We start from the raw sequence: 25,965 nt of genomic DNA, 5'->3' as shown, positions 1-25,965 counted from the left end.
TCTAGAGTCTGTTAAGTCCAATATCAAGATCCCAGCAGATTCCATGTCTGGTGAGGACCTGATTTCTGGTTTATAGATGGCATCTTCTCACTGTGTCTTCACAGGGTGGAAGGGGCAAGGCTGCTCTCTGGGGGTCTTTCCCGTTTGTGAGGGTTCCATCCTTATGACTGAATCACCTCTCAAGGGCCCAGCCTCTAAACTTCATCACACTGGAGGTTAGGTTTCAAATGTGAATTTGGGGAGAGACACAATCATTCTGACTATAGCACCATCCAAGGGAGACATTTAATAGGCAGACTCCTATGCTAGAAGAGCATCAGAGAAGTTCACTGTCAACTGAGAAACCTCGGTGCTCATAGAAGACATCTGGCCAGAGATACAAATGTGAGAATTGTTAGAATGAAGATGTTATTCATGTTTCTAGTGACTTAGTCTTGGACAATGTCTGAAGGAAAGCTTACAGAGGCAGAAGAAAAAGCCCAGTACAGAGCCTCAAGTCTCTTGAATCTTAAAGTGGAGGTTCATGCCTGCTGCTAGTTGGGTCCATACATGGAATAAACTGATGACTTCCCTCCCTGCATGCTCCCGTGCTCTGGGCTCTGCTTTATGCACTTCACAGATGTTATAGCATTGAATCACTCTGTAACCAAACGAAGTGGGTATGCTATCACCCCCATTTTGCAGATAGATAAACTGAGGCACAAAGACATTATGCAACTCATCTCAAGCAGTCTGAGTTCCTAACCCCTACCCTACCTGCATTTAGGAAAACAATTTAGGTAGGAGGTGGGGAAACTATAGAGGCCGAGACCTCTGGTGAGAACAGTGACTACTACTCAGCTTAGAAAGTTGTTGCTGTGAGAAAGAATTATGGGTCAATAGTCGTTTTGTGTTTTCAAGAGAATCTGGATTTCTATGTGTAGTTTTTCAGTTTTTTAATATTGGTACTTGTTCACATTTTTTAAAAGCAATGTTCAGGAAAGAAAATGTGGGGATCTGATTCCAGATGGTATGTTTAAAAATCTCTGACTTAATGGTTGCCAAGAGAGTACATTTTAGATGCTCTCACCACAAAAAAATGGGTCATTATGTGAGATGATGGATTTGCAAATTTGCCTGACCGCAGTAGCCATTTCATTATGTGTATCAAAATATCATGCTGTACACCTTAGAAATATATAATTAAAAAGGCTGGAAGAGGAGAAAGGGTTGTCACAGGATATGGAGAAATAAGGGTGACCAGAGGAATAGGGGTCCTGGGTCCTGCCATAGACTGAAAGCAAGGGATGTGTTTGCCCAACTGAACTTCGGTCGATGGTGGGTTTTCCTCTTCATGCGTGAGTCTAGTCTACACAAGGACTAGTAAACATTTTTCTACCTTCTTGTGGTTAATCATCTGAATTTCCTTCCTACTTTTTATGTAATGCAATTCTCCATTCATTCCATATCTCAAGGTGGAAGTCCTGGAGACGTCATTCCATGACCAGCGATCAGGACTAACAGTGGAAGCTCATCCTGCAGGTGGAGTGGGTAAACCCCATGACCATGAGGCCCCCAACCTGGGTGAGGGGTTGGCAGACTGGCTTCCCACAGGCTGAACCTGACTCACAGGGAGATTTGGTTTGGCTATCCAGTTGGAAATAGTAGTTGTCAAAGTTTAACATTAGCTAGATTTTACAAAAAAGTTTGAATTTGGACATTTTTGTGTGAAAAGTTTGATGATCGGGACCACCAAGTTGTTCTTCCACATGGCCACAATCAGCTGGAGGTAAGTAGTGTTGGCGGTTTTAGAGGGGGTCTTTGTAGAAACTTCTCTTCTCTGATTTTCTTCTACTTGGCTGGTGGTACTGATTTCCTTTCCTGCTTGGACTCTGCGCAGGTAAGTTTGAGACCCTGCAGGAAAATTCAGCAAACTGAATTTTGTCCCAAACACCTTATCACTGAAGAAGACACAGATGGAATAAAGGCATGAATGATCAAACATATCTCCTATGACACTCTGTGCTGGACTTGTCCTATGTCCTTAGAATCACAATCCCTGGGCTCTGGGGACTGGTACAAGACCCACCTCATGTATCATAGCAGGGTTGGGGTGTGATTTCGGGGTTTGTTACTCACTCAGGCACCCCATGTGGGCTCTTGGGTCTGTGTCTGGTACTGTCTACACTAATCTGGAGAAAAGAGTGCTGGGCATAAATGAGCCATCCAAAAAGCAGAGGGTATTTCTCCCTTTCTCCTTTCCCCTAAATTCCTTATTTCTTCACGTATTAAGAGTAACAAGGCAACCCGGGGCTCCCTTTTCTCCCTGAAGTGCTCCATCTTTGTTCAGCCGCATTTCCCTCCAGACCCAGGGTTGGGGTTTGAGCTCAAAGTGGTTTCCGTGCTCAGACTGAAGCAGGGTTTGCACCTCTACGGTTTCCAGGGAACGGTGTCTCTGACCGGCTCTTTCCCCAAAAGCCCCGTTTTCTCTCTCCCCCACACTCCTTAGGACTTCCTTTCAATGTCACCTGGACTGTGATACAGCCTTCGTGGGGGGGCCTCAGCAGAGACAGAATCCCTGATAAAGCTTCCAAAAGCAGAGCTGCTGAGCTGCTCGCACTCACCTTTGAGTTGTGGGGTGGAGGTCTGTTTGTTTTGGGTTTAATGAGTAAATCATGTGGAATGGAATCAAAAGCTCTGCTGAAGTCAACACAGATGACATCTGTCATGTCCTCTTAATCTATCAGTCAGGAGGAGAGGGCATTGGATTAATTAGACAGGCTCTTTCAAACATTTGCCAGCAATGACTCCATGCCCTCTTTCTCCCATGCACTGGGAAGTGAAAACAATGAATTTCCACCCTATAGTTTATCTTAGAAGGGTCAGGTTTTGAGGTCAATGGTCAGTGTAATCTTTTCTCTTTAAAAATGCACATGTATTGTAACTATTAATATCTGGTATGTTTTTCATGGAGATAAAACGTTCTTGTGCTTTTGTGAAAGCGTACACAGCAACTATACAGAAGCATTCTCAGACATTATGTGACATGGCTTAGGCGAAACTTTCCCTGATTGAAAGGGGAGGTATCTATTTAGGGAGAGAGTCTCTGAGGGCTGTGATTAATCCAGTTTAATTAAATGGAACGCTGGTCTCCGTCTGTTTAAACATGGCATGCCTTGGGAGGTAACACTGTATCACCTACACAGCCCTGGCCACTTGTCTTCAGGATGTTCTTGTGTGATTCCCTTACTTATATCACCAGGCATGACCATCTCTGACCTCAAGGAATAGCTTGTTTCCCACAGCCTTGACTTCGAGACTCAGACACAGAACATAATTTGTATCTTCACAGTCTTAAGAGTGAGTGCACCATATCACCCTACTTGCCTGAGCTTAGCCTGATCCTGTCCAGGAAATTGTTCCTTTTACCTGGGTCATCAATTTACCATTCACTATAGAACTCTGTCCTATCCTACTGTACTTTCACCTGAAGGAATCTTTTGTTTTATTGAATTTTCTTGCCCTTCTAGCTTTGCCCTTCTCCAGCCCTCTGACCCTGTGTGAGAGCTGACCTTATGCCCACTTCTGTCTTGTCTCCTCATTTGGGGAGAGCTGAGACTTGATACCAGCTCTTCCACATACCACGTGGACAATATGGGAGTCATTTGACTTTCTGAGTTTTGTGTATTCATATTTAGAGTGACATAACACAGTTGAACCTTGAACAAATGAGTTTGAATGGTGCAGGCCACTCATACACAGATTTTTACAAGAAAATTTATAACAAATATGGCTGCCAAGAGTCCCCTTCCACTTCCTCCACCACTTCTACCTCTTCTGCCTCTGCCCCACCTGAGAGAGCAAGACCAATCCCTCCTCTTCCACCTTAGCCTACTCAACATGAAGATGACAAGAATGAAGAATTTTCTGATGATCCCTTTCCACTTAGTGAATAGTAAATGTATCTTTTTTTCCTTGTGGGTTTTTTAAAATCACATTTTTTCTCTAGCTTACTTCATTGTAGAATACAGTATATAGTATATATAACATACAAAATACATGTTAATCAACTGTTAATGTTATCAGTAAGGTTTCCAGTCAGTAGGCTATTACTAGTTACATTTGGGGGTATTCAAAAGTTATACATAGATTTTCAACTGTGCAGGGGATGAGCCCTCTAACCACTGTTTTGTTCAAGGTCAACTGTGATAGCTTTCTGATAGAATTGTTGTAAGGATTACGTCAATACAGAAAAAAATATGTCTGAATAAATATCAGGCACATGGTGATACCTAAATATTAGTCAAAAATCGGTGTCCTGGGGCTTGAGTTGCACCTCCAATTATGCCTTAGAAGGAAGCATAAGAGCTTCCTTTTTGCAAAAATAGGAAACCATTAGATAATCAAAACACTATCATTACATTGTTAACATAAATAATTCTCAAAGAGTTAAACTCCAGAAGCACTAGTTTTTCTTTTCTTATTTTGTTTTGTTTTGTTTTTGAGACAGGGCTTCACTGTGTCACACAGGCAGGAGTGCAGTGGAGTCACCATCACTCACTGTAGCCTCGAACTTCTGGGCTGAAGGGATGCCCCTGCCTCAGCCTCCCAAGTTGCTAAGGCTACCGGCACATGCCACCACACCTGGTAACTTAAAAACCAAAAATTTTGTAAAGATGGTATCTCGCTATGTTGCCCAGACTAGTCTTAACTCCTGGCCTCAAGTGATCCTTCCACCTTGGTCTCTCAAAGTGCTGGGATTACAGGCATGAACCACTGCACCCACCCAGGACCAGTTCTTTCTAGGTGATCAAGGGCCAGTTGCTGAGATTGGGGCCAAAAAATCAGAGGAGCAAATTCATGTGACTGACTACCTTCCCATCTAACAGTCTTGAGATTTCACAGCTCACAAGTTTTATTATTTTGAGATCTTGCAATATCAAGGTGTTTAAGCCTAGGATCTTTCTGGAGAATGATGCCTCAATTCTCCTTTAAGCATTTTGAAGCCAGAAGTGAACTAACCAAAGCTGCAACCAAATTTCCACCAATTCCACTTCTGATAAAATCGAAGATACTAGACTAGACTAGTGGGAGTTCAGGAAATTGAGGGCTAAGCTGAAAGGCAGAGAGATCTCCTTGAGGCAATCAGGAGGTGAGTTGATTTGGGGTTATGGCTTTTATCCATTTAGTAAGGTCTTGATATTTAAGCACAAGGAGTTTAGCTAGTCAGTTCCTTTCCTGAGATGTGTAATAAAAAAAGGACATACCATCTGATGCTGAATTTTATACATGTGTGTGTTTTAGCTTTTACTTTTCCAGACACGATGTCCAACGTATAATTTTTAAAAATGACAAGGCCTAGGAAGAAGCAAAAGAGTGTGATCCATAGTCAAATGTAAAATCTGTAATAGAAGCAGACCTTCAGATGATCCAGATGTCAGAATTATAAAAGTCTTTGAAATAAGTATGGTAAATATTTAAAGATGCTACAGGAAAAGATAAATGTGATTGATGAAGAAGATAAGAATCTAAAGAGAATAAGACAATAAAAAATAACTTAATAGAAATCTTAGAACTCAAACTGAAAAATACAATATCTGGAATTAAAAAAAAAACACTTTCCAGATAATATTAATAGCAGATTTGATAAAACAAAAACAATTAAATGACTTGAAAGACATAATTTATATATAGTGATGCTATATATAAATTCAAGTGTGTGTTTCAACAAATTTTGACAATTCATGTACCTATGTAACCCACACTCCTCTCAAGATGGAAAAACTTCATCACTGCAGAAAACTCTCTTAGTCTATCCCTACCCAGCACTGTGGCAGCCACAGTTCTGATTTCTTTCATCATAGATTCATTTTAACTTTTCTAGAACTTCTTAGGAAAGAAATAGTGCAATACATATTTATGTCTGGATTTTTTTCCTCAGCATAATTTTTTATCGAGGTAAATACATATTGTTGTGTATATCAGTTTTTTCTTTTTGTTGCTGAGTAGAATTCCATTTTATGAATGTACTACAATTTGCTTATCCATTCTCCAGATTGTAGACCTTTGGAGTTTTTCTAGTTTTAAATAAAATTGCTGTGAATATTTCTGTACGAATCTTTTTATGAACACATGTATACCTATGTGCATTAATTCACACAAGTAGAAATGGGATTGCTATGTGATCCCATAGGGATAGGTGTATGTTTATGAGAAACTTCCTGACTGATTTTCAAAATGGTTATCTTATTTCATACTCCCACAAACAATATATGAGCTTTTTGTTTGCATCACAAGTTTACCAACATTTGGTATTACCATTCTTTTTCATTTTGTCTATTCAGTGTTTGTGTAGTGGTACCTCATGGTTTTAATTTTCGCTTACATGATGTTAGGTACTCTTTCTTCTTTTTTTTTTTTGAGTTGGAGTCTCACTCTGTCACCCAGGCTTGGGTGCAGTGGCACGCTCACAGCCACCCCAGCATTGACTTGCTGAACTCAGGCAATCGTTTCACCTCAGCCTTTCAAGTAGCTGGAACTATAGGTATGCGCTACCACGCCCAGCTAATTTTCTTATTTATTAAAGAGACGAGGTCTCACTAAGTTGCCTGGGCTGGTCTCAAACCTGTGGCAATCCATTCGCCTCAGCCTCCCAAAGTGGTGGGATTACAGGCTGAGCCACCAAGCCCAACCTGGGTACTCTTTTCAAGTGTGTTTTTTTTATGAAGTACCCATTTAAGTTCTTTTGCCTATATTTTATTAGATTGTGTATTTTACTGAGTTGTAGGAGTGTTTATATACTTTGGATACAAGGTTTTTTTTTGTTGTTTGATGCATGTATTGTACCTCTTTCTTTTTTTCATAGTGGAGAATGCTTTTCCCAGTATGAAAATATCCTGTATTAAATTTTTATTGCTGTCATGACAAATTTATCAAACATATAACAGCTTAAACAATGGTCATTAATTATTGCACAGTTCTATAGGTCAGAATTTCAGCATGGTTCAGTGGGGTCCTCTTCTAAGCTTACTGGATTGGCTGGATTCAGTTCCTTGTGATTGTAGGGTGAAGATTTCCACTTCCTTGATGCATGGGCTTCTTCCCCTTTAAGCCAACACCTACGTACCAAATCCTCCTCATGCTTTGAATCCCTCTGATTCCCTCTTCCACTGCCAACCAGAGAAAGGACTCTGCTTATAAGGGCTCATGTGATTCATTTTAGGCTCCCCCAGATAATTGAGGATAATCTCCCTATTTTAAGGTCAGCATAATTACATCTACAAAGTCTTTTTTGCCATGCAATATAATGTATTCATGGGAAAAACACTAGGGAACAAAAGTTACAGGGTGAAGATTCTTTCTACCATATTTCCAGGTCCAGAATCAGTAATTCACAAAGAAAATAAAATCCTCTTAAACATAACATTTATCTTTCCAGTCCTGTGCTGCCAAGTGAGAGGATTAATGAATTAGGTACAACAATTCTCTCAATCACTGTGCCCAAGATGTCCTCTCCTCCTCTGGCCACCACCTAGAAAATATAAGCGGCCCTGGGATAAGGTCCTGGCCTGTATATCCCCCTTGGCAAAACAGATCCTTTTCTTCTTAGCTATGGTGCTATTAAGCAATTAATACTAATAACCACTAGCAATTATTGTATGATTACTGTATGCCTGGAGCTGGACTAAGTACTGCATGCCCATCCTTTCATTAAATCTTCCCAACAATTCCATAAGATGACATTATATAAGGCAGTCTGATGGTTACCTGCCATCACAAGCACATGTTCCTGCAGCATGTCAGTGCTTCCAAGAGGGTTTCTTCCAACTCCATGTGGTAGATGTCTTTGAAAGAAGGGCCATTCAGTAATGTCACTTTCTCCCTGAATTTTCGAGATGTTTAGTGTCCCTGACCAGTGGATGAATACCCAGCGGACCCATCTCTGAACCGGCTCTGTGAATCAGCAGCCTCCTCCTAATGACCATACTTGACACCAGGCCCAGGTCACATCTCTTGTCTGTGATTTTCAAACCTTTTCAGGTTAGAATGGGTTTAGGAACTTTTTAAATCAAGACACAGAAGCTTTGGTAGGTAGTGGGGAAGGGTGCATTAGGGAGGAGCAGACCCATACTGGACACTCACCTCCATCAGCAGCTTGGTGGGACCTCTTGGTTTGGGAGATAGTGCCCACATAGAATAAAGAGATGTTTCTAGGAGGCATCTCCTTCCTCAAAACTTTCCCAAGGTCCCCTGGACTTTCTTCAAGATGATCTAATTTTTGTCGCTGATTATTAACTTATAATACAACAACCCATTGTGTTTGAAAAATAATATGAGGTAACTCACAAAGATACATACATATAGTAGAAGACCACAATAGAAAAAATGCAGGATAAATGAAGAAATAGAGATGAAAGCAAATGAAAGAGCACTAAGAAGAAGTACAGTGAGCACTCAAAGTCCTGGAAGTTTCTAGAAACAAGCCCAAACTGGGCTCAGAAGTTCTGATACTGAAAGAGCTCTATGGTCAAATACATTTGGGAAATATTGCTTACTCATCCCAACTTTGGAGATGTACAGGGCACATTGGCAAGCTAGAGGTTCCGGGGTTTCCTTGTGGAAAAGCATCTGATTAACCTGCTTTTCACCTCTCTCTCTCTCTCCCTCTCTTTCTCTCCCTCTCTCTCCTCCCTCCTCTCTCCCTCCTCCTCTCTCCCCCTCCTCTCTCCCTGCTCCTTTTTCTCTCCCTCTCTCTTTTGTGCGCGCGCGCACACACACACACACACACACACACACGCACACACACACACACACACAGCTTGTTTTTCTGTAATTTTATTAATGGAATGAACTGAATATACTATGTTCAAATCTACTTTCTCTCTCAATATGTATTGTAAACATTTTTCCAAGCCATTAAACATTTTTTTCCGAACATCTTCCTTAATAGCTGTATTAGTATTCTGTTTCATTGTTATACCATAATTTATGTCCCCAAATTCTATTATATTTAGGTTGGCTCTCATTTTTTAAAATCTATAAATAACCCTGGATGAACAGTTTAGAGCTAAATCTTTGCAGATATCTGTGATTATGTCCTCGGGATATGTATTTTGTAGTGGCATTTCTGGGTCAAAAGATGTATGGATTTTGAGTTTTTGATACATGTTGCCATTATTGAATGTTTACAAAATTTGAGCTTATTCTATTGTTTTGAAATCATTTTAAACAAACAGAAAAGTTGCAAGAATAGCACTCAGCACTTTTCCCCTGAACAATATGAGAGGGTATTGCAGTCGTACATCCCAGTACCCATGAGTACTTTACATATTTTTTCCTGCAAACAAGGTCATTCTCCTGTACAACTGGAGCACAGCCATTGAAATCAGAAAATTACAGTTGATATGCCACCATCCTTTGATTCCCAGACTCCTTTCGAGTTTTACCAGTTGTCACAAAAAATGTTCACTAGATCAAAATGACTCCAACCAGGATCATGGGCTGCATTTAGTTGTTTGTCTCTTTTAGTCTCCATTCTAGAACAATTTCTTAATCTTTCCTTGACTTTCATGAACTTGACACTCTTAAAGATTATAGGTTAGGTTTACATGATATGACCCTCAATTTTATTTGATGCTTCTTCATGATTAGATTTATATCATTCATATTTGACAGGAATATCATAGAGGTGGTGCTAGGTTCTTCTCATTGTGTTCCATTAGGAGAAAAATGGTTTCCATTCATCTCATTATTGATGATGGTGACGTGGATTCCTTGGTTAAGATGGTGTCTTCAGCCTTCTCTACTATAAAGTTACATTATTTCCCTTTATTACTATGGCAGTTGACAAAAAATGTGATTTTTAAATTTCATCATACCTCCCATATTTATTAGTTGTCTTTCAAGTCTAAGAAAAAGTGAGTTTTCTACCTATTTGTTTATTAATTGATTTCTATTTTATTCTGTGGGTATAGTTTATTGTATCATTGCTTATCTTGATATTAAACTTGTTTCATATTTGGCCTGCAAAAACCCTGAAACCAGTCATTTCTCCAAGTGCTTCTGATTTCTTTCAGTAGATAATGATAATTAGACACCAACATCCAGGTGCTAAGAATGGATGATGTTGCTACTTTCATGTCCTCAGTGGGCAGAGCTAGAACAGATTAGCATGTGAGTTCATGAAGACACTTTAATTCAAATCCAACACTGCAGGGTTTATCTGAAATTCTTTTTCACAGTTGTAACTCCACTATCTTATTCTCATCAATATATTTGCTTATTGTATTCCTTTTCCTTGTATGCATCCAGTCTCTCGACTCCATGTCTGGCTATCCCATTCTTCCCAGGGATTGACATGTGTTGTTGAGGAGTGAAAAAAGTGATATAACATATTTAATTCTGATAACTAAACCTAATAAAAGAAAGCCCAAAAAACATTCTGACATCTCATCTATTAAATGATTTTATAACACTAAATAAAATTTGTAGCCAATGAATACAGAGGACACAGTGAAAAAAAAGAACAAAATATAATTTACATATTTGAGTTATAATACATTAAAAATATGGTTTGACTTTAGGATGGTACAGTTAATTCCACATTAAAAAATCTATTCATATAATTCATCAAGTTTAGAGGCAAAGAGAAAATTCATATGATTATCCTAAGTGATGGCAAAAAGGCTTTCAGTAAAGCTGAAAGCATAATTATTTCCAAAGCAAATTTTGAATAGAAAAATATTTCTCTTATGTAATAATCAAAATCTATCAAAAACCCATAGCCAGCATTAGAAAGGATGCGTATAATATTTTTTCTACAAAATGAGGAACACATCTACGTGTCAACTGTATAGAAAACAATCAACCTTGTTTGAAAATACTTGAACCTCAGAGTAAAGTATAAAACAACACAATCAGTGAGTAGAATATGTACACCTACCCCACCATGGTCTCTTATGCCCCTTTGTGGTCACCTCCTCTCTTCATTTGCAGCCATTAGAAGCCACTGATTTACTTTCTGTCCCCATAGGTTTGCCATAGGTTTGCCTTATCCAAAATGTCATATAAATGAAAGCATACAGCATGCGACCTTTCAGATCTGACTCATCACTCTACATCATACTATTGAGATTCATTCATGTTTTTGCATGTGCCAATAGTTTATTCAACTAAGAATCATCAATACTTTAGTCCTTTTTACTGCTGAGTAATATTGCATTGTGTGGATATACCACAATTTGGTTATCCATTTTCCAACCAAGGGACATTTGGGTTGTTTCCAGTTTTTGACATTTGTGAATAAAGTTGTTATAACCATTTGGTCTTTATGAGGACATATGCTTTCATTTCTCTTAGGTGAATATTCAGCAGTGGGATTGCTTGGTCATACGATGCCTGTGTTTAACTTTGTTAAAACTGCATTTTGTTTTCTTCTTCTTGGCTCCATCTTATTTTTGCTAACCTTATTAACTCTTCATGCTAATTTTACCTACCCTTATTGTCCCTTCTCACTGATCTCCTGGACTTAAATTTAAAAACACCTCTTCCTGTAGTTCTCAACCCTGCTCGTCAGAATTGTCTCTACAATGTAAAAACTTCACCACAGATGCCAGGGATATTTATTTGGTCTGAGGAGGGAAGGATCTTCTATCTGTATTTTTAAAATTCATCATCTGCCATTCAGATAATTAATCAAGGTTGAGGATTTCTATCTGAAGTGTATCATTTAGAATTGTGGTGGATGAATAAGAGAAAGACGAAAGATGCTATAACAAAACAAAAACTAGGACAGTCTGAGGGAAGAAGGGCACTTGTGCCTTTTATCTCTCAGAAGAGGGGGAGAGGAGCTGGTGTATGCTACACATGGGTGAAAGGCCTGGAAACAGATGTCTAAGTACATTGGTTAGTGTTGTAATGACAGACCCGGCAATAACCCAAACCAGAAACTCTTACAGAGGTTGTCTATGAAATATGGGATGGGCGGAGAGGTGGAGGAAGAGGTTTTTACTCTTCACTTAACATCTTTCTACTGGGTGAAATATTGTTACCATGTTCATGTCTTACTTTTATAATAATATTTTGAAATATGAATTTAATTAAAAGATAAGTTACTGGTGTGAAGTATGTGTTTGAGGATGTGTGGGCGGTAGTGGGGGTGATGGGTGTGACACTTGTAGGAATGAATTCCCACCAGAAAGTTGGGAGGGGATGGAATTCAGGATCCAGACAGAGAGGATCTCTATGTACTCTTGGTGGGGTGCTCTCAATTCTTTTCATTCATTGAGGGGGGCCATGATTTGGTGATTTGTGAAGAGGTTGGTTTTGGGTGGTGGGGTAATTTTCATGGGACTGAAAGTGATGGATGATGATCCCGGGCAGTAACAATAAGGTTGACCAGATGGCTGAATTCTGGGATGGCCAGATTCCTGCCTAATTACTTCAGAAGTTGAGACATTGGTCAATGAGTTCAAAAAACTCCCTGTCCCTAAGCCCATTCCAAGCTGCTCTCCGAAGTCCTGGAGACCTGAGGTAAAAGTGAGGGAGGATGAGTTTATATCTTCTTAGATGATAATCATATAAGGGTTCAGGTATGGGATTGGAAAGGCAAGCCCCATTTGCCCCCTAAAGAACTTTCCTCCCTTCTGGTCCTGAAAGTATGAGGGGAAGTCTCTGGGATGCTGCCAATTGTCCCCATAATGCCTGGCATCCTCCTTCTGTTTCCTGGGTTCATGTTGACATCACAGCTTACCTTACACACTTCACTCAAACTGAGGCCCTCGTCAATATCATGAGAATTCTAAATATGAGGCATTATGGAGATAGTAACGCTTGTCCGCTTCTTCTTTATCTTCTAGACATTCTATGGTTTCAATTTGGGAATGAGTGAATAGAGACTTGTTTTACATTGGGAGATTTAGTTTTTTCATCCCTAGAGCACTTTTTCCTTGTTTTACATATGTTTTGAATATTTGTAATAAATAGAATACAGACCTTGAAAGTTTTGAGAAAAGCAGTGAAAATAGTGTATCTAGCTGGATATTTTACATGAAAATTCAGCAAAGTGCTTTTGCCCCTTCTAGATGTGGTTGTACACTGTTCTCACAGTGGGATGGAAGGACAAGATTCTGAAGTACTTGGCCACACTTTTAAGAGAAAAGCCTTACTTTCACGGGGGGGGGGGGGGATATAAAAATCACTGTGTGTGTTTTCCACAGAATAAAAGAAATAAAAGCCAGTATGTGAATTCCATTTGCCAGGTATATCCTGATAAGATCAGCAGATCTTTATACATCAAATAGATCTAAAATTCTATCAATTTTTCTAAATTTTATTGTGCCAATCACTAAAGCTTAACAGTAAAAAAAGCATACTTTTAAAAAAAGTTCTGATTTTTAAATATTTTCCATAGTGGTTCTTGTCCTACTCTGCCTACAACACCTATTGGAAAAATTACAACCTCATCACTCACTGAGTAAGATGACAGTCCTGGCAGGCGGCACGAATGACTAAATGGATGACAACCCCAGAGCCTCTAGCGGTGTTGGAGTACATGTGTGCATGCTGCATCCCCCTTTAGAAAATATGCATTTAACTATGTGATTGCTGGTGTTTTCTCTTACATTTCAGATGTGATGTCTTATTATCTGCCATGTACAGTAAATAACATGGTTGGATTCTGCAGACCACATGTGGTTGCCATATGCAGGGTTCATTTTCTTAGAAGCATGATGACAAAAGACTGCACTTTGATATGGTTCAGGCGAGTTTTTTCCTTAACTGCATAAGCCTTCCTTTTGCCTCCTCTGACCCGAAGCTGCAGATTTAGGGCGCATGCAGACCGTTACACCAACCTGACTTTCTAAGTGCAATTCCTGCACCATTGGATGACCCATGATCAAGTGACATATAGCCATTGTCCTGCTCAAATCAAAAGCTTGGCCCCCATAGCGACAACATAACTGCTGAGTGAACTAAAGCAAGTAACTGACACTAGTGTGTATGCTTCCAACAGTGATGGTGGTGGTGTGTCTATATTGGTCAGACCAGCCCCCCTTTCTCATGCAATCTTCCAGATTATTTCAGACCTTGTTCAGGGTGCCTCCAGATGCTACTGACAGGTGACTTATGGCCACCTTTGGTCTCACCTTTGTCTAATTCTCCAATTCAATGAGACTCAGAAATCCATATGGACATGCCTGTTCTCACTTCCAGGGTTGCGGTGCCAAGTGCCTCTGTCCTCAGAGTCACCTAAGCCAATTCTGCAGGGCACGGCCCACTCTTGCCAGCCCCTGCATCTCTTACCCATCATCCCTGTCACAGCAGATTCCAGGCACCCTTTGAGGCCTTGCAGAAACCACACTTAACAAGCACAGGGGAAGGAAAACTGGAAAGTTTGTGGCCCTGGAGGTTAGTGGAGGCATTCTCCAGGTGATGGGATGATATTTGTTTCTTAGTCTTTTTCTCTGTCTTTAAAAACTTTCAAATATTTCTAGAATTTTCAGACTCTTTTAGGTATTTGTTGTTGTTGTTAGCTAGTTATTTCTAAACGGAGAAAGAAGAGCCTTACCTTCCTAGCCTGCTCGGGGTGAGCTCTCTGTATTGGGCTGTAGGATCTAGATACTTGGTTCTACAAAGTGTAGCTCATGGATGGCCATGTGTGAACCCCCTCTCTGTATCTGCAGCCTCCTAGCTGCACTGTGAAAAAACCTCGTGCCGGAGTGGTCATGGTGTGGGTGGTCATGCTTGTGCCTGGCTGAAATTGCATCCTGAGAAAACCAGTGGGAAAGATCCACTTCCTAAAGTTTCTTTTCCAGACAAACACTCACAGGTGGTTGGGAGTCAGTTGCAGAAAGGACTGCAGTGATGATGCACATATTCCCTGATGGGCCTTTGTGGCCAAGAAGTGACATGCAGCTGGGTTGAGTGTTCAGATTAAAACGCCTAGAGATGATGGCAGAGCTGGCCCCAAGTGTTGGCTCTTTCTGACTTGGAAGTACAGACACTGTGCCTGTGCCCTTTGTCACTGTTTTATGGTTCCATTAAGTACATGATTGCTGATTTTATGAGCATAGCCTAAGATACCGGCACTGGGCTCCGCTAAGCCATTTTCTTAACTTCCTGAGACTTTATTCACTGACAACCAGTGCCATTTGATTCCACCCCCACCCTAGCTTTGGGCTCTTAATCCCTCTTGTTTACAGTGAGTTTAATCTCTGTCATATTTCGCATTTAGCCAGACAAATCCCACTCTCCCTGGGCCTAGCCATGTGACCACATCAGTTAGGCCCCATGACAGGGGTTTTAAATGTGTCTATCTCTTGAAAGAACAAACAGTCTTCAAAGCCTAAAACTACTCCATAAATAGTCTTTGAAGGGCATTTAAAGACAAAATTTGATAAACAGAATCAAAGAATGGAATGATGGGGACCACCCTGGTACAAGATAAACCAGGTTTTGAAATGAAAAATTAGTCAACTTCTCTATTCAGTGTGTGCCTATGAAAAGACTCAGACCAGTTTTACAATAGTTTGTGCTTAAAAAAAGCAAGATAAATTTGATCCATATGCTTCACAGGTTAATATTCAAGCTCTTGACTACTCTGTCCCAGTTTGGGAATATCCAGGTTTGCGGGTGTTTGGGGGCCACTGTACAGGGACCCAGTACCATCAAAGCAGGTTTGTCAATAAACAATGGCAAGGATGCCAGGGGTTATTTTTGCCATTAGAAGTCCCCCATTCATCTCAAGACTGTGTCATAGCAGCTGGGTTCCTTTTTCCCTCTGGAAACTGGTAATTGATTCATGGAAAAATAAATCTGAGGGACCTTGTTAAAGACCACACTATAAAGCCTAGAAAAAAGTGAGAGGGAAACAGAAATCATAAACACAGCAATTACCTCGGGTAGACTAGTGACTCCTTTTGTTTCTTGGTCCAAATTATATTGGTTACTTGAATTTAACTCAACCCACTAAGATTTTTTAAAATTGTGGTAAGATGTAACCTAATATAACATAACATTTGCCATTTTAACGATGTTTAAAAGTACAATTCAGTGACATTAAGCACATATACATTGCCATGCAACCTTCACCACCATCCATCTCCAGAACTTTTCATCTGTCCCAAACTGAGACTCTGTCCCCATTAAACACTAATTTCTCTTTCCCCCTCCCCCAGCCCCTGGCAACCACTGTTTTACTTTCTGTCTCTATGAATCTGACTACTCTTGGCGTCTCCTGTAACAGAAATCATATAATATCTGACCTTTAGCAACTGATTTAATTTAGAATAATGTCTTTAAGAACCATCCATGTTGTGGCATGTGTCAAATTTTTCTTCCTTTTTGTGACAAATAATATTCCATCACATGTATACATCACATTTTGATTATCCATTCATCCATCAATAGACACTTGGGTTGCTTCTACCTGGTGGCTATTGTGAATCATACTCCTGTGAATATGGGTTGGAACTTTCAATAAGTATATCTGTTAGAGTTTTTGCTTTCACTTCTTTTGGGTATATACCTAGAAGTGAAATTGCTGGATCATATGTTAATCCTATTTTTAAGTTTTTGAGGAATAGTCATATTATTTTCTACAATAACTGTACCACTTTACATTCCCCACCGCAGTACACAAGTTTTCTAACTTTTTTGCCTTCTTGTCAACACTTATTATTTTCTGTTTCATTTTTTAAAATTGATAATAGTCATTATAATGAGTGTGAATTGGTATCTCATTTTAGTTTTGACTTGCGTTTTTCCATTGATAAGTGACATTGAACATCTTTTCACTGCTTATTAGTCTTTTGCTTCTTTCTTGTATAAATGTTCATTCTTTAGCCCATTTTTTGAATTAAGTTATTTTTTCTTATTGTTGAGTTGTAGGAGTTCTTGATATATTCTGGATATTAATCCCTTTTCAAATATGTGATTTGAAAATATCCTTTCCCATTCTGTGAGTTGCCTTGTCATTCCATCAATGTCTTTTGATGCACAGAAATTTTCAATTTTGATGATCCACTAGGTTTTAACTGATATTTTCAGCACTCTGCTAGTCTCTATGTACAATACAAGAAAGTTATGGGACAGGGTGTAACAAAACAGTGACCTCAGTCCCTGGCCACAATGGTGAGGGGAAGCAGAGAGATTTCAGTGTGAGATATGAGGCCTTTGGGGACAATAAGGATACTTTCTGTAATTGTGTGTTTGCGGGCTGCCTTCCCGTGCAAGGCTGGGAGGCAGGAACTCCCTTCACCCTCTTGCAAGCTGAATACCCTCTACTAGGCACTTCTCCCATCTCTGCCCAATGAATGGGTGGCAGAAGCACTGTATCACATGACTAAATGACCATGGCACATGAAATCAGTGGGTATGTAGGTCTGTGACCTTGTATCAGTGCCTGCACTAGCCATCAACCCTAGGACCTCTTGTTGTGGAGTGCTCTTAGAGGCTAAGATAATCCTCTTGAAATTAGAAGCCCTGGAGGTCATGGGTTATATATGAAAGAATTCCTGGGTGGGAGAAACCTGAATCACTGTATTAAATAATGCCTTCCCGACATTCCAGCCCTTCTTGCTTTCTTTTACTTTAGACTCTCAACTCTGGAGGTTGACCTACCAGCCGTCCCATCCCAGCTTCTGACCTGAACCAGCCTGTGGTGGCCAATGTGAAGTTCAGCTTTGGAGTCAAATCTGCTGTTTCTGAGGGCACTGACCCTCTTCCCAGAACTCAGCCACTGTCTCAGCCCCAGCTCTGAGATTTGGGACATCTCTCTCCCTCTTTCTGACTGGTGCTCCCCAGCTCTGAGGTGACACCAGAACCCCTCCTCTTTCTTTACCTCCCCTTGGGGATGCTGCTTAAGATTCTGGATTTACACATTAACACAGAAACATTTTCCTTTGCTTTTATACCACATTATGGAAAAATGGATTTTTCTCCAATACTTTGGCCTGCATAGGTTTTCTCCACATTGTGACAAGAACAGGCACATGACCAGGAGCAGACAAAGGTCAGGTGCTGGGTTAAGATCATCACAACAATCAGCAGGAAATGAGGGAGGCTGATTTTCTTCCAGAGTATTTCTTCCCAATGGAAGATACAATGTGGGCCCCTGCTCTGTCCCCAGGCAACACAGGTTGCTCCTCCCCCCATCATCTCAGCCCTCCCTTCTGCATGAGGCTCTGGCCTTTGTCGCTACACAACCCAAAGGTTTCTGTGCAAAGCACTAACTCCTTCAAGGTTGTATTCTTCCATGACTCCCTAGCATGAGAAATAGCTGTGGTTTAAAATTTTGTTATGCATCCACGATAAGATGTCAACAGAACCCTAGATGGAAGAAGCAGAAGGAGGAGCTTCCCAGAGAGGAAGGGTCTGGATGGAGCCAAGAAGAATGGGGAGAAGCTTCCAAAAGCATCTTCAGCAACGGCGGTGTCCAATCTTTTGGCTTCTCAGGCCGCATTGAGTAGAGGAATTGTCTTTGGCCATACAAAAACTATGTAATTAGTATATATAAATAATAAGACTTTAAAAAATATTTTTACTATAAAGTTTAGAAAAATGAGAACAATGTAAAACTAGTGGGAAATTTGACTTTGTTTTTGTAAAACTAATCAATGTCCAGTTCGATGGAAGTGGTTGTAATTCTTGGGGAGTTCTCAAGGTGCTCATCAGAAATGTTTGTTTGAATTTTGCTCTTCATAAATGAAATTATGTGCTTCATAATTGAAAACAGTTGCTTAAAAATGTTTGTGCTGCCAAAAAGTGATGTGAATAAAGTGTGATTATGAACTTCAAAAGTGGAACTCCACATTAGGAAATGTTGAAAAGAAAATGTTGAAAACTTGATGCAAAAAGATTTTGTGGGACTGCATTACTAGCTGTCCTAGGCTGCATGCGGTCTGTAGGCTGAGGGTTGGACATGCCTGTTCAACAAGGTGTGCTCAGGGAAGGGAACTCTGTCTAGGCACTGTGGGTGCTGGGGAATATGAGGCTATTAGGGAGGGCTCTGAAATCTAAAATTTCCTTATGGGCAAATAAAAGTTTCTGCAAGAGTGACGTGATGAGGAGTACAGGGGCTTCAATCAGGAAGTGCTGAGGGGCAGGAAATCTGGAAGAGATGGCAGCTAGGTAAGTGTCTGTGGTGTCGTGACAAGATGGGGCCCATCCAAGGTAGGTGCCATGAGGGTGGGGGCAAAGGTGTTTTACTCACACTCATATCTCCCACAACCAGCACAATGGCAGGGAACAAAACAAATGTCCCTGATGAGGGGCTGGGCCTGGATTCAGGTGTGGGGTGGGGGGAATGGGTTGGAGGAAGGGTCTAGAGTGGGAGGGAATGGGTTGGAGGACGGGTCTAGAAGGAGGCTGGGACGATGGGAGGTGAGCCCAGGGTGCTCATGTAAAGGTTCACAGAGCAGTAGTTCTAGGCAGGTGGGCACTGACCTCCCTGCCACCTACTTCTAGGAGGAACTGGAAGTAGGTGGGGAGACATCCAGAAGCCTTAGGGTGGCATATCCCCTCCAGTGACATTTGGTAGCTAGCCCCTTGGAAGGTAACAATGATTACCCTCAGGTATCTATGCTGAGCAAACTAGGGAGTCACCGGGGGTCCCCAGCACTTTCGCTTGATGTGATTTGCTACAAAGGCTCTCCAAAGGCCTAAGGTACAGATGAGGTTACAAAGTCAAAGAGAGATACTGCCCTTCCCTGACCAGCTCCTTGTCAGTGATCTTAGCTATGTGATCTGGGTGTAGCTCAAACCTGCTGAACTGGGTCAAGTGTGACCAGCTCTGAAGGCTGCATCCCCTTAGAGTCAGGTCTGCACAGTGGAGAAGCAAGCGGAGTGTGCTTGTTGAGTCTGATTTGGACAGAATTCCTGTCCCTGTCTGCAGGTGTCTCACCAGGGGTGTTGGGGTAAGGAAACCACAAATGGAGCAGAGATGCCAGCTCATGGTGAGACTCCAGTGACTCAGCACCCAGAGACATCCAAGACAGTAGGTGGAAGTGTACATGGTGGCCTGTTCTGCCAGGGTGGATGGGGACTGTGTGTGCCACCAGGCATTCTGTTTAGAATTTGCTAGAATAGTATGGAGGTTCCCAAACACATTAAAAGTAGAACCACCATAGGATTCATCCATCCCAGTACTGGGCATACACCCAAAATAACCAAAATTTGAATCTTGAAGAGTTATCTGCAACCCTATGGTCATTGCAGGATTATTCACAATAGCCAAGCAGTGAAAACGTCCTAAATGCCCCTCAATGGATTAATGGACTAAAGAACTTGTGGCATATACAAACATTGGAATTAAGTCTTAAAAAGAAAGTAAATGCTGACACATGCTACAACATACGTGGGCATTACACGTATGTTAAATGAAATAAGCTACACACAGAAAGACACGTACTACATGATTTTACTTAATGTAGAATCTTGCAAAAGTCAGCCTCATAGAAGCAGAGAGCAGAATAGTGGTTGCCAAAAGCAGCGGGCTGGAGAAATGGGGAGATGCTGGTGAAAGGGCACATAAACTTCTGGTTATGCAGGATGAGTAAGTTCTGATGATTGCACATAGAGCTTGGTAACATGAGTTAACAAGACCATCTTGAAATTTGCTAAGAGAATAGAACTTAAACATCTCACCACAAAAACCAGGTACCCATGTGAGGTGATGGGTATGTTAACCTGCTTGATTATGGTGACCATTTCACAATGTACATATACAGCAAAACATCAAGTTTTATACCTTAAATATCTATGATTTCTAGTTGTGAATTATGCCCCAATAAAGATTAACAAAATATAATGAGAAACATTTCTTTTTTATTTTTTGAGGGATTTACTCCTTCCTTTTGAATTCACACTCCCAATGGCCTGTGCATTCCAGCTACCATGGAAAAAGTGCTAGGTGCAGTACCTGGCAGTTTTAAGATATAGCATGTTGGGCATGACACCCCTACAACCCAAACTCCTTCAGGCCTCTTTGGGGCATGCCTGCAGGTGGGAGGTGGGTAGGCCGGGGGAAAAAGAGTGGGCTGCCTTCCTGGTCCTTACCCTTCTAGCAGAGGAGACGTCCACAGTGCACAGACCTTCTGTGTGTGGGAGATAATTCAGCACTTACTGCTCTGGGAAGAGAGAGGCCACTTTCTGTGGAGTCCTCCTCTGAGAAATGCACTTCCAAACACAAGTCCACAGGCACCCATATAGACACTACCTGTGTGAGAGAAAAAAGAAGGAGGAGCTTTCCATTTCTGCTCCTTCCAAGAGGTGAGGTTGCTCAAATGGCAGGGAAAAATCTTCCCTCTGCAACATTAGAAGCTTTGTGTCTTGCTGTGAGCTATGGTTTTGTGTTCCGTGAACAGGACATTTTCTTGCAGAATGATGGGGAGTCCCTGACCCTCTGTGCCCTGTTGTACCAAAGGGAATATTTCCTGGTTCACATGTGACTCAGGGCACGCAGTTCATATCTGCGGATGTCACTCTGGTCACTTTCATGTGTCATTGCGTTGAGTCAGTGTCACTGTGACTCCCTTTATCATGGTAAGATTTCCTGGATTCAAGTGTTGTGCTAACACGCGACTGATTGACAGGTTGTGTGGACCCAGGTTTATTCACTTATTTTACTGACTGAAAGTTCAGCATTGGATGTGCACATCAGCTGGTCATCTGGTTGGTTGTTGTGGAGATCCTGCTTCAGGGCTGCCCCCTGCACTTGTCTCTTTCAAGAGTGATTTGTTCAGGACAGTTTCTGCCTTAGTCTTTGGCAGAATGGCTGCCTTCTGTGCACCTTTTAACACTGTCTCTGGTGGCTACTTCTTTGTGAAGCTTCAGTCCCTGCTGCAGACACTGCCAATGCTTCTGTCCTTAGCCTGGCTCAGGGTTCGATTCAAAGGTCTACATCAGCACCTATGTACTGTGCTGATCTCTCAGGGCTGCTGTGACTTGGTTTACTACAACTTAGTGCTTCAAAACAACAGAAACTTATTCTCTACAGTTTGCAGACCAGAAGTCCAAAGTCAGGGTGTTGGTAGGGCTATACTTCTCTGAAGACTCAAGGGGAGGACCCATTCCCTGTCTCTTCCGGGTTCTGGGGACTCCTGGTATTCCTTTGCTTGTGACCACATCTGCAATCTCTGTCTCATCTTCCTATGACTGCCTTCTCTGTGTCTGTGGGCTTTTATACATTCCCTGTGTCTCTCTCTTTTAAGGATTTAGAGTCCATCCTAATATAGGATACTAAGAGAAAGAAATTAACTCAGACATATTTCCACAGAGGGTTGCTGGGCTTTGTCATTTTCATCACTAAGGAAGCAGACACCTTCTCACCCAGTAGCCAGAACTTGTGTCTCTCTCCTGGTGAGACTCGTCCATGTCATTATAAGTTCTTTGAACACATTTGGTGACAAAAATCTGCCTTCCCAAGTGAACTCCTGGCCCATCTGTGTTGGCATGGTGAGTCTGCATCTCTGGGCTGACTCCTGTGTCAGTTCTGTTCTGGTTTCTGCTGTGCTCAAAGCAGAAACCCACTCACGTGGGGGGCAGGCTGCCTCAGCATCTTCCAGAAGAGTCTATATGTCCCAAGGGGCCTGCAGGTGTTCCATCATCCAGTCTCAGGAATGACAGACTGGATGATGGAACACCTTCCCACGCTTTCTTTCTGGACCAACTGGCACTTAGCATAAGAAGAGAAAAGAGGCCGCTGATAGCTCCTGTATTTTTCATCTTTAAAGCTCATGCCACTGAAGAGGTCTGGGATCTTTTAGATTCAAATTGAATTTTTTCCCAAAAAGTTTACTGGCCAGGATTGGGGGTCAGTGCCCCCTCCCTCAATATTGTATGGACAGGAGGGATAGGGACCAGGGTGCTGCTGGGGTTGGGAGGTGGGGTACACAGCACTCCCAATACCTGCCCCTGGTGAAGGATAGTTGGGTAGAGTTCATCTCCTGGGTACAGAGAAGTCTCACAGGCATTCCAAGCTGGGTAAAATGTCAGGACTTGACAAGAAGCTTAGTACAAAGGAGGCTGCTTTTGGCAGAGAAAGAGATAAGTCGACAACCCCAACAATGGCCCTTTAGAAAGCCTGTCAGAGCCCCAGCGCTTTCGAGAGCTGCTTTGATGACTTTGAAATGGCTGCTGAGGAGAAGTGGCGGCACAGTTGCCTGCAGTCGGACTGGATCTGGTTAATTTTGCTGTCTTGTCATCACTAACCATTCCTATGTTGTGTGATGACAGGATGGTCCCATGCAGGGCGTGGGGAGGCATGTGGGCGCCGTGTCACTGGCTGCAGATGGATGGCCTTCCAAACGTCAGACTGTGAAGTGCTGTCATCTCCCAAAAATCCAGCATCTTTCTGCGTGGGTCACTTGCCATCCTTGATTCTGTTCCTGAACAAACTCCAACAAACCTTGAACAACCTCAGTGAGGGCCTTCCCTTGGTCACTCAAGTTACAGAAACCTGGGAGGGGAGAGAATGCCCAGGTAAGTGCATCCGCTCCTGCCTCACTCTCTCCATCTGGCCCCAAGGTGGGGCTCTCTGCTGGACCACCAGGCTGCCCAGGCAAGGTGAAGACCTTCTTCAGACAGCTGTGGCTAATAACGCCCTGCTGGATGGCATTGTCCCCAATTTAAACTTTCTCTTTCCTGTTTACAATAATGTCTATGGTTGAGCTTCATAAATCTGGAGCCTGGTGGTGACAATAGTAGAGGATGGAGAGGGGAGCATTGTTTTTAATGTATGTTCTTGCAATTCATAATGTTGTACATCTACATTTGATTGTATCAACAAGAGAAGAAGATGGAACGTTCATTTCAATGCTTTTCTTCTTATAGGTAAAACATATGCTCATGAAAGTCACTTGGAAAATATAGAAAAATGTAAAAAAGAAAATTTAAGTCCCTTGTAAAACCATAGTGAATCACTGTTAACATTTTGATGCATTTTTCTCCAAAGTTTTATTCTTCATAGAGAAGTTTGGAGCTAATCCTCAAAGTCAAATGTGCATATAAATTGTCTTTTCAAAATTCAGGTTCTGATTCAGAAGATTTGGGATGGGGCAGGATCCTGAAAGTCTGAGTTTCAGGTGATGCTGATACTTCTGGTCTGACAACCACAGCTTTAATATCAAGGCTGAGGCTTGAGGTTCAAATGCTGCTTTGAGTATTGGGGGGCAGATTATTTGACTTCCTTGAGTCTTGTTTTTTTTTTTTCATTTATAAGCTGGGGATAGTGTCTACCTTGCAGAAATTTTGAAAAGAATAAAAGAGGTATACTATGCCAACTTTTCGCCTATTAACTTGGCACATAGCAAGTGCTCAACAAATTGTAACTAAATTAAAAAATGAGCCAATTATTCCCTAGGACACTGCAGTTTGTGTACATAGCTTAATATCCTGCTTGCTTTCACCTGACATCATATGGCAAACACTTTTCCAATATTAAAATTTCTCTGAAAATATAACTTTAAGAGCTGTATTTTAATGACTCCCACTGTGTTGATAGATCATAATTTATTTGAGTATTTAAGATGTGGAAATAATTGTTTTTTGTATTTTTTTATAATCTAATAAAATCTGTTAACATAGTAGCTATTTTATGAGAGTTCTAGGTTTAAAAAAAATGTATTGTGCTTTCCTTTTCTGGAAAACAAGGGTTACAGGCATTTTAGAGACAACAGCTGTAGCAACTTACACATTCTCAGGCAACGATTCTTTTTTTAAAGTTCTGAGTGTTCTTGGCACCCTAAGGGCTCTTGACAACAATTATAGAAATATAGTAATATTACCCCTCCCCAAAGAAAGCCCCAACACAAAATAAGCAAAACTGTTATAGCTCTAACTACAGTAAATGAAATTAGAGATTTTCAGAAAAAGGTTATTTCTTGTCTTTTCTCCTAGTGATTGAGAAAATAACTATGGAGATGAAAGTGAGTGATTGTGGAAAGAATCCTGACATTTCAAACATTTTATGATTCCTTTGTACTTTGAAGGGTTTTTTTTTCATCAATTTCATAGCCAATGTCTCATTTTTAAAGACATTTCATAGACATGTCATGGAATTTGCAACTACACCCTCGAGAATGAGGTTTATCGGAATCCTTTTCAGGCATTTTCCAAGGTTCCCTTCTTCATGGGCTCCAGGAAGCCTGCTGTGAACCAGGGATGTGCATGTGGTCATTTCCCCAGCAGGAAGTTCAAGCTGGGTCCAGGTCAGTGGGGTGGCTTTGAAGGTGACCCACACATAACTCACCTATGATGGAGTAATTTTCATAAGACTAGATGATGCCATTGCCAGCAGTTTTGCCTATGGCTGAGGATAGGTGCTGATTGTTTGATTGTCTTTATCAGGGATTTTAACATTCCATGAGTTTTGTGGACTATGCAATCAGAGAGTAGGAAGGCTATCTGAGACCTCCGTGCACTTTGCCGTGGAAGGGTGAGCGTCACCCTACGGAGACTCATGCCTTGCAGTTGTGAATTAATCATTCACAAAAGGCGTGTAGTGAGGAGCTGTTACTCCCCCAAATTCCATTATTTTCTGGCGACTAGATCCCAAAGGTGTCTCCCCATAGAGAAGCACAAAGTATCCCCGAACATTTGAAGCATCATTGCTGCTCTTCACTCCCAAACTTGTGTCCATCATCTCTCAGCCAGAGACTCTAGAAATGCAGGCCTTCTGGTTAAACCCTGTGTCTACCCCAATAGAACCACTCCATGGGGTAACCTTCCCGTGGACTCATCATAGACCACAGACTGAGCTATGCTTTTGTTTTCTCTGCGGGAACCGTAAGAGGACTTGAGTCATGCTTGGGGTCTGTTGGTACATTTCTCACTAGATTCCTGCAAGAGGCAAAGGGATTCATTACCTTCCCTCTTACTGACATTCGGTGTTTGGGCTTCCGACTTAGGTGATCCTCAGAAATAAGTTGTTTTTCAGCTTCAATAGACCCATTACATATTCATTTACCCTGATACAGTTTATTTTAC

Source organism: Carlito syrichta, unplaced genomic scaffold, assembly GCF_000164805.1.
Source record: "Carlito syrichta isolate Samal-C Ts95f unplaced genomic scaffold, Tarsius_syrichta-2.0.1 Scaffold296491, whole genome shotgun sequence".
Taxonomy (NCBI): domain Eukaryota; kingdom Metazoa; phylum Chordata; class Mammalia; order Primates; family Tarsiidae; genus Carlito; species Carlito syrichta.
Note: the sequence above shows the minus strand (reverse complement) of the source record.